The following is a 10,229-nucleotide window of genomic DNA, read 5'->3' as shown; positions in this document are numbered from 1 at the left end:
TAGCTGGAACATTTTTTTCTGTTCAGACTACTTTACCAAAGGTGTATGATGGATCAGTGATTGGAATAATAAGAGGCAATTGTGCCAAAAAGACAGTTACAAGGAAGCTGTTAATATCTCTTCTATAGCTGTCCCTCAGCTTTTGCAACCACAGGCTACATTTATCTTTGAGGTTGTAATTCTGGCTGGGGGACCCATGCCTGACTCCTTCCTCCTGTCTTTTGTCTCGGGAGAGAGCTTCATTCTCCTTCACCACACATCCAGGGAAGAATTGAAACTTCCACCTGGAGACCTTCCTTATGAAGACACCATGAAGTTAGTTGGAGAGGCAAGTAGTACTGAAGGAAGGGGTCAGGTCAAATGGAACCTGAGAGATTTTATCTGAGGTCATCTGAGTGCTAATTGAGTGTTGCCCATGACCGAGAATTCTTCTTGCTTGCTTTCATGTTTGCTTAATTTATTAATGCATTTAATATTTTTCATATTCAAAAAATGAGAATTCCATTGAATTTAGTAATTCAGGAGTTAATGAACTCCTGCATTATTAGGAATAGAAGCACAATTAGAATAATAAATATGAGTTAAATTGAATCTAGAAATGCAGATGATCTGTCCAGGGAGATTTGTAGTTAAGCCATGTAGGGAAAAGTGGGGTATTTGCAGTGAAGGTAGGTGCTGGAGGTGAGAGCATTTCTTTCTTATTTTAAAGATAAGATATATTTGATGATGTGCGTGTATGGATGGGAAATTTCCAGTCCAAAGCAGGTAAATCCTATGTTGAAACATCAGTTCATGAGATATACTTTATCACGCTGGCTATTGATATAAAATACGAAAAATTTTAGTTGGTGAAAGGGAGATAGTGAAGCCTTTACTTGACAATTATTCCTTTATTGGTGAGGTTAAATATATGTTTGTTTATTAGCCATTCACTTCCTCCTTTGCAAACTGTTCAAATTTTTATTTATGTATGATTAGATCTGAGTGTTTTATTCTCTTTTTATTTTATGTCAAAAACAAACTGCAGGCTTTCCACCAATTTTGTTGTTCTGAAATTAGTTGTTTTATGTCTGTATAGACGTAATTGAGATGTAATGTTTGAAAGATAATATACTTTGTGTGGTTCAGTCTATCAGTGTACATATCATGTTTCTCCCACTGCTTTTCACACTACAAAAGAGATTTCATTTGAGCTAATAAATCACTTTTTATGCACATTTCATCTTGTTTTCATATCTCTGTTCACCACTGAGGTGGTCTTACTGCTGCAGATACTTCTGGCCAAATGGAGTCCCTTAGCCACATGTTGTATCTCCTCTCCTTTATTAAAATGGTCCCTAAGGATTCCCACAAATAATAATGACTATCCTCTTTATTTCCAATTATGGATTTGCATTGTGTTCTCTATATCACCTCTGCTCTAGCATAGCAAATACACGCAGGCATACACACAGACACACACAAAAACAGCACACCATGGCTTCCCTGGCTTTGACCATGGTCACCGTGACGTTGACCTTGTTTTACACCTTCACTGACATGCAAGAGTCAAAGCCCCATTGTACCTTTATTCCCCTGCTTCCTCTTTCAGTTTTCCCCCACTGGTGCAAATGGAATTTGTTACCCCCTCCCACCAGGAAAACTGCACTTCCCCATTCAGGGATGCCTGGAGTAATCACTTTGTGAACCTTTTCTTTTGATATTGGCACAGGAAGATGACAGCTCTTTTCCTGCAGTTAAATTGGATGGAAGTGACAGGGTTTTCCTTTTGTTGACTTCCAAGGCTTTTTACCTTATTATACTGCTCACGCCTTCAGGGATTTAATAATATTCTATGTAATGGGCTAAAGCGGTGACTGAGTTATAACAGTAGATGAATAAACACATATTTTGTGAATGATGGAAAGCATGTTGTTCTAGTCTGCTCACTGCTGGAATGCAATATACCCAGAAATGGAATGGCTTTTAAAAAGGGGAATTTAATAAGTTGCCAGTTTACAGTTCTAAGGCTGAGAAAATGTCCCAGTTAAAGCAAGTCTATAAAAATGTCCAATCTAAGGCATCCAGGGAAAGGTACCTTGATTCAATAAGGCTGATGAAATTCAGGGTTTCTCTTTCAAGTGAAAAGGCTCATGGTGAACACAGTCAGAGTTTCTCTCATCTGGAAAGGCACATAGTGAACATGGTCAGGGTTCCTCTCTCATCTAGAAGGGTACATGGCAAGCACGGTGTCATCTGCTAGCTTCTTCTCTGGGCCGAATGTTTCATGAAGCTCCCCAGGAGGCATTTTCCTTCTTCATCTCCAAAGGTCACTGGCTGATGAACTCTGCTTCTAATGGCTGTATCATTCTGCTTTGCTCTCTCTGAATCACCTTCATTCTCCAAAATGTTTCCTCTTTTATAGGACTTCAGAAACTAATCAAGACCCACCCAAATGGGTGGAAACGTGTCATCACCTAATCCAGCTTATCAACCACTCTTGATTAAATGACTTCTCCAGAGAGATGATCTAAATACAGTCTCAAACATGCAGTATTGTATAAGGATTAGAAGGAATGACTGCCTTTACAAAATGGGATTACAACTAAAACATGGTTTTTCTAGGGTGCATACATCCTTTCAAACCAGCACAAATGTTTTTTCATAGGAATCTTCAATGATGAGAGAAAGAGAAGCAGGGAAAGGTTGAAGAATGGTGAGGATAAATTGCTAGAAGCATGAATGCCATATTCTTGAGATGTTTGCTCAGAAAGGTTCAAAATGACATTTTTCTAGTGAATTAGAATAAAATGATAGAGATCATATCAAAGGGCAACATATCTAGTATGGGTATGTTCAAAATCATTTCAAGAAATTCTTTGTTGACTATGTGTGCTATTTTGAAACTGTTATGTCTCCCAGAAAAGCCATGTTTAATCCAGATCCAATCTGTGAAGGTGATGATCTTTTAATTTTGATTCAATAGTGTAAATGGGAAAATTTTGGCTAAAGTATTTCCACAGAGATGAGACACATGCAAATATGAATGTAAGCTTTTAATTAGACAGAGATGTGACTCCACTCATTCCAGGTGATTCTTCATTAGTTTACTGCAACCCTTCAAAAAAGGAAATATTTTGGAGAAATGACAGAAATGATAGACATGACAGAAACGACAGAGCCAACAGAGAGAGAGCTGACACAGATTCCAACACTTGGAAAACAGAGACATGGATATTTGGAGATGCTTGGAACCCAGCAGCGATCACCATGACTTGTTAAGCAAGAAGAACACGGAAAGAGCCAAGAGAAGCCAAGAGATGAAAACCAGCCCTGGAGAAGCAAAGTGAGGAATCTAGACAGGAACAGAAGGTGAAAGCAACAGAGTCCAGGAGCAAGGGGCCAGCAGAAGCCAGCCATGTGCTTTCCCAGCTGATAGACCTTTCTTGAATTAAGATATCTTAATATATAATATACTTCCTTCACATTTACCTTCCTTGAATTAAGATATCTTTCCCTGAATGTCTTACTTTGCACATTTTTATGGGCTTAGAACTATAAACTTTTAACTTATTAAATTACCCTTTTAAAAAGCCACTCCAGTTCTCATATATAACATTGTGGCAGCTTGCAAACTAGAGCAGTATGTGTGTTGTTTTATGGGTGTATCTACATTGATGTGTGTGCATCTAAGCATGCATATCCATGTCATTTGTGTGTATGCTGTGTGTTGTGTATACTGGGCATGTGTAGTAGTAAATCTTCTATCTTGATCTATATGTGTTATATGTTAATTGTGTGTGTTGTGTGCTGTGCCCGTGTGTGTGTACACAAAAGCACATTGTAAGTCACAAGGTAATATGCCTTTCATATTTTGGAAAATGGGCAAAAATTTTTGGAAAGTACTTCACTAGGGGTAAGAAAAGCTTAAGGGGCAAGTCAGTCCTTCCAAGTGGGGGAAAATGTCTTTGAACGGAGCCCAAAAATTAGACCAAGCTTGGAGTGAGTACAAGCAGCCAGCGTGGGAGCTGTGGCTCCTCCAGACTCAAGAGCCACAGGTGGAGCAGATGACTTTCCCGTACCTGCCTCGTGATCACCTGCCTCCCTTTTAGGGAATGATCTACCTGTTTTTCCTGTGCCTATCACATATTTGTTAGATGATAGTGGTTTTCATATGGTCCAGCAGTGGATGAAATAGGACTGTTTTTCTGTTTACTTTCAAGACATTACCTTCTTTACTATTCTTGATATTGTGATTGTCGTCTGTTTGATTCTTTTTCTTTTTTTAATATTTTTATTATGTGATCTGTTTTTGATAACCCAATGGTTACATTCCATTCCTGGTTCTATACCTCATACAATATGCAAATAACTTCCCAGATTACAGTGGATATAAACATGCACACCACAATTATTGCTTTCTCTGATGTGCCTTTCTCCTTTGGATGTATTCCTAAGGAAATTATGTCACATGTACTTATTAAATTGTTCTCTGACTACTATAGTTAAAGCTAAGTTCCAAATGAGCAGCAACTCAGATATTTGTTCATCTGTGTGTTTTCACAGTTGTTTCTGAATTTATGTCCTTTTATATAGGAATAAAGTTTAAGTACATTGGAAATAAATACATTCATTTATTAGTCAAATAAGCCAACTGGGTGGTCTCTCAGCTCTGGGCTGTGCTACATTGACTCTACATGAACTCAGAGAAAAATTATTGGCTTCCATTCTCCATGACACCATCCAACAACCTCTATCTTACTTTGCAACTCACTTGGTGATGCCTCTGAGATGAAGACCTCTCTGTGAAAGTCTTAATTCCTTCCATGGTTGTTGTTAATGGAGGTTAAAGCTTTTTCCACAGACAAATCAGTAGGAAGGAGTCAGATATCTTCTCCCAGCCAGATTTAGGACCCCAAAGAAGCAATCATGCCTTACCTGGTCAGAAATCACACAGTATGAAGGAGAAAATCAGTGGAGATATTTAGAGCTTTTCTTGAGCTACTCTTTAGCACATTTCCTTCTATTCCTCATTAGGGCATACCCTTGTTATTTCACCCCTGAGCCATCATTCCCTTCTAGACACTGGTCAGAAAGGAGAAAAGAGAAATGGCTCCTGCTCACTCTCTGTTCCCGAGAGAACCAGGTACATCAGATGAGTCCAGCTTTTGTTGTTCCTTCCCCTCATATATCCTACTGCCTTGCAGTGTTGTATCCTTTCCCATCCTTTGAATTAAAGTTTATACCACAACTAATAATTCCAAAGCAATCTTCAGTACCTTGCAGCCCAAATCATTGCCTTTGTGAGAGGGCACAACCTCTGTTATTTTCAGTAGAACACTACTTTTCCCTTCACAAAAAGGTGGAGAACTGGACACCTTGGCTACGAAATTTTAACCAGTACACCCCTTTGCTTAATGATGTTTTTTCCAGTCAATTAAGAACGTGCCACCTATAATGCAAGTTAAGAGGGGCCATTTAGTCCTTTATTTATAAAATGTTTGTTAATTGAAAGAGATCTGTTCTTATTTATACAATATTACATGAGCTTAGCACCTTGATGGGGAATGTTTTATTGAATTCTTACAAAAGTCCACTCTACAAGTGTAGTACTGTAGTGTGCCCAATTCTGGAATTTACCAAAATGGGTGGGGAACAAAGGATTAAGCAGCTGTCTAAAGTTATAAACGAAGTAAGTGCTGGTACACTGTTTGAAGCCTTGCAAAAATATTTCCAGTTCTCAGTCTTTCATCCAGTGGATCTCAACCATGGGAGATTCTGGACCCCTGCTATTATATAGCAGTGCCTGGAGATATTTATACTTTATCAACAGGAGAAGAAGGGGTGCAAATACTATCCAGTGGGCAGAGACCAGGGGTGCCACTAAATATCCTACAATTGTGCAATTGTGTCAATAATGTATTTAGCTTAAGCCAAATATTTTTGAGGTGCTTATTAGATATTTTTGCTTTATTTTATTAATTTAATTATTAATAGTTGGCTTTTAATGTACTTACACTAATATATATATACGTGCAACAGAAGTTTGGCATTTTAATTGTTTCTAAGCATGAAATTCCATGGCATAATTAACTTTTACCATGTTGCGCTGTCATCCTCTCTTTCCATTGTTAAATTTTTTCATCACCCAACAAGAATCTCTTACCTACTAAGCAATAACTCCTCAGTATCCCTCTCTTCAGCCTTCATAACCTAATCTACATTGTGTTTCAATGGATGTACTTAAATCCAGAGGTAGAAAAATCTCAAGTGTAATCACAGACAAAGGACAAACGAAATGTGCTATATCCATACAATGGAATAGAACAAACATAAAAAGAAAAAAAAGCTCTGACTTATCATAAATCATGAATCGACCTTGGATACTGGTGCCTAATCTAGTGTAGTTTCTACATCGCCTTTGGCAGACACTTCTTTTTCTAGGATTCAGGAAACCAGCTGGGCTTCCAGTAATTGTCCTCCTGGGACATTGTGAGAAGCCAGAGAGGCAGTCTGTTCTCTGTGGGCTGTTTGTGTCCATGTACTTGGTCACCTTCATAGATGACCTGCTCATCAGCCTTGCCATCATCTCAGAAGCCTGACTCGACAGGTCCATGTACTTAGTCTTCTCCAACCTGCCCTTTTGTTATAATCGTTTCACCTCCATTAACGACCCTAAATTACTATCTGATATCCGGCTTTACTTTTGATACCTGGTTAATTCAAGTTTATAATTTGTAATTTTTCACTGTTCTTCCACTCTTGCACAATTTACAACTAACTGTGATGGCTTACAAGTGCTTCATAGCTGTCTGTCAGCACCAGCACAAAATGATCACCTGGAGCCCTGTCTCTGTGCCAGTACCTTCTCATGACCTTTTTGTCAACATTCCTGAAAAGTTTTAAGTATCATGACTTTCTGTCTGTGAAGTAATTGAAATGTCTCACTATTTCTGAACACCCTGAAATTATCAAGCTCAACCTTTCCATGTCTTCCAACTTTAGCCAAAGAAACATAACCAAAGGTCACATGGAGCTTCAAAGAAAACATGTGTATTCCTAATTTAAAAAAACAGTTTCATGGCATAATGTTGAGCAAAGAAAAGCCAAATGCAAAAGACACATTATATGGTTATGTTTATGTAAACTCAAATTGTGAATATAATTTATAACACTTAAGTATAGGCATTTGAATGGTTAAAAGAAGAAATTTGGGATAAATAGTTAGATAAAATCACACAAAATTAAAAAAACAAATACAAATCTGTTACAATTTTGAATATGGATGTCTCTGGCGAAGGAATAGGTGATTAGATTCGAGTACACAGAGAGTTTCAGGGGCTACTCATATTCTATTTCTAGGACTAGATTCTAGTTACATGGAGTGTATTCAATTTGTAAAAGTTCAATGAGTCTATGATATTTCATCATTTTTTCCATATATATGTTATAGTCCAATAACAGGTTCTTTCATAAATATATGTCTTGAAAATTACTTGTACCATGCCCTTGATTCTATTCCTGACTGGGATGCTGATTAAGTACCTAGCACTGCAGCACCTATTCTGTGATGGTAAGAATGGAAACCACACGAAGAGGAAAGTTAATGAATCCAGAGTTCCTGTCAATTTCATTGAGCTGTTTAGTCAGGGACACCTCAGGCTAGACCTGTTGATATATGGGTTAATAAATCCTTAATTTTTGTTTTGCAGCTTGATGTTGTCTCTAAGTTCACAGCTTGTGGTATATTTTAGGACTTTTTAACTGGTATCACCTTTAGAAGAGCTGTGTGGTAATAGAAAATAGTCATGTTCCTTACATAGTTTATGATAATAATTCAATTTAGTGTGCAAATGCTTTGATAAAGAACCAAGAATTTCCTTAATAAATTGCAACATCTCCACAGAACTGCTACCACAACAGGGGAAAATGAAGGACATTTAACAGGGAAATTGAAGAAGAAAAGGGAAGTTATTTTCTGCATAAGGAGGAATCAGTGTCCATGAAACCTGTGTGCAACTGAGTGGAAAGCTGACTGAGGTTCAGAAATATCACTTCATACCATCTCTGCTGGTGACTTTGTAGTGTACAGAGACCCAACTCTCCTCAATCCTTACATTTAGGGTGGGAAAAATCATCCCAGGAGAGTGGACTTAATCCCTCAAAACTCCATTTTTTTTTCAATTCTTAATTCCCATTGTCTATTTGCATTTGAAAAGTGAAACTTCCCTTAGAAGTTTCCAATATCCCCACTTACTAGTACTGGAGTAGAAAAATTAATGAATCTATTAAAAAGAAGGTCAATCTAAAGAAGGGAAGTATATGCATTAGGGCATCAAGATGGCACTAGTGAAGAAAGAATTCTGTAAGTCTCCTAATCAATGAGACAGACATGAAATCCCTGGACTCAGTGTAGTATCTAGAGAGAAAAAGGATATTTGTTTTACCTAGGAGGTGGTGAGCTGGAGATGAAGGGCAGATATATTCTGGAGTAGCTTTTCTGTAGCTTCTCATTAAAAATGCACTTCAACTCTCACTTTCTTCATCAAGAAATTCATTCAATTCCTGAGGGAAGCATTGGAAAAAAATGTCACCCTTCAAGACTTAGTTCTTGAAATATCACATTAAATGTAACTGAATCAGAAATTATAATCTTGTAGATAGATTGCAGGGATGACACCAGTCCTCCAGCTTTCTCTGTATTCATATATTTGCAATATTACCATGAAGCTCCACCCATTAAATGGTGGAGTCTCTTTTTCCACCTTTAAATCAGGGCAGGAAGTATGTTTCATTTGCTTTGGTCAATATAAGATGGCAGAATTGGCAGCGTACTTCAAGAAGACTCAATGTGTTTCTGATGCTCTCTCCTGTAATCCTGCTCAGCCATTTTATCGCATCCAAGCTCACCTGCTGGAGAATCAGAGGACATGTGGAGGAGAGGCAAGTTGTTCCACTTAAGGTCATCACAGCCCAGTCTGCAGTTAATCAGTCCTCCAATGGTGAGAGAGCTTAACCAAGAAGATCAAAACAGCCCCAGCCAATTACAACAGACCAGACTCATGAGGAGCCAAACAAGATCAAAGGAACTCCAAATCATGCTCTCCTATGGGAAATAAAACCATGATCTGAAGTCATGTATTTTGTGTTGACTTCTTATGCAACAATCAGTAAATGACACATATTAGCCAGACATGGGAGTATTCATATAGCCTGCTGATTCCAATTGTTTACATTCCTTCAGACATTTGAAGTCAGGACTGATGATCACCTGTTATTAAGGTTTACTTCAGTTAATTGTACTTAAATGTGAATACAAATAAGTATCCTTTCCAGACAACTAGGAGAGTATAGAATGACATACATCTGATCACAAGGATTGAAGAGAATCTTGATAAGTGAGATAGAGGGATGATAGAGCAAATACAGTTTGTTCTTTCACCTTCCTTTAGTTTTTTCACAATAGTCAGGAAAATGGCAGATACTTCGTTTAGAGGAATAGAATCACGTTTTCTGGTATTACTGGAAGTGTTAAAACTGAAAAAGCATAACACATATAGACCAATAAATAATATGTGATACATGCACTTTCCTGAATGCCAATGCACATACCCCCTTATATACTATTATATATTGGCACAAAGATTCCATTTCTCATGAGTGCACTTATATCATCAAGAGAAAATTTCTTTGTGGTTTAACACTGCACAATTGAAAATTTTCCTCCTCTGTATTTAGATCATCTGTGATGTTATGGACATATCATGTAAATCATACATAAATATGTCTTCTAGCAAACTCCATTTCAAAGATGAACATTTGGGTAACAATTTTGGCTTTAATATTCTGTGCATATGAAATCAATGCACTTTCGACAATGAAAATAATAAGCATGCAGGATCCTAAAATGGACACTAAAACCAGATGGCCTATAATAAGCAGCACAAACACATAAATGCTGTTGTTAGTAGAAATGTATTTTAAACTATAGACATAGAATGGGTTGATGGACACAAAACTGATATGCTGCACTGCCAGACTTTCATAACAATTCAATAACAATTTACATAACAATTACATAACAATAATTTATGTAAATTATTTTACATAAATTTACATAACAATTCAATAAATAGTCTGAGGTGCTATGTGTACTTTTCCACAGGACCAGGACAACTCACCACCTTTAGTAAAACAAAAGAAATAAACACTTCTGATAATAAGTGTTAGCTGAAGGAAAATATTTCTTC

Source organism: Tamandua tetradactyla, chromosome 11, assembly GCF_023851605.1.
Source record: "Tamandua tetradactyla isolate mTamTet1 chromosome 11, mTamTet1.pri, whole genome shotgun sequence".
NCBI lineage: Eukaryota > Metazoa > Chordata > Mammalia > Pilosa > Myrmecophagidae > Tamandua > Tamandua tetradactyla.
This window is presented reverse-complemented; position numbering follows the sequence as displayed.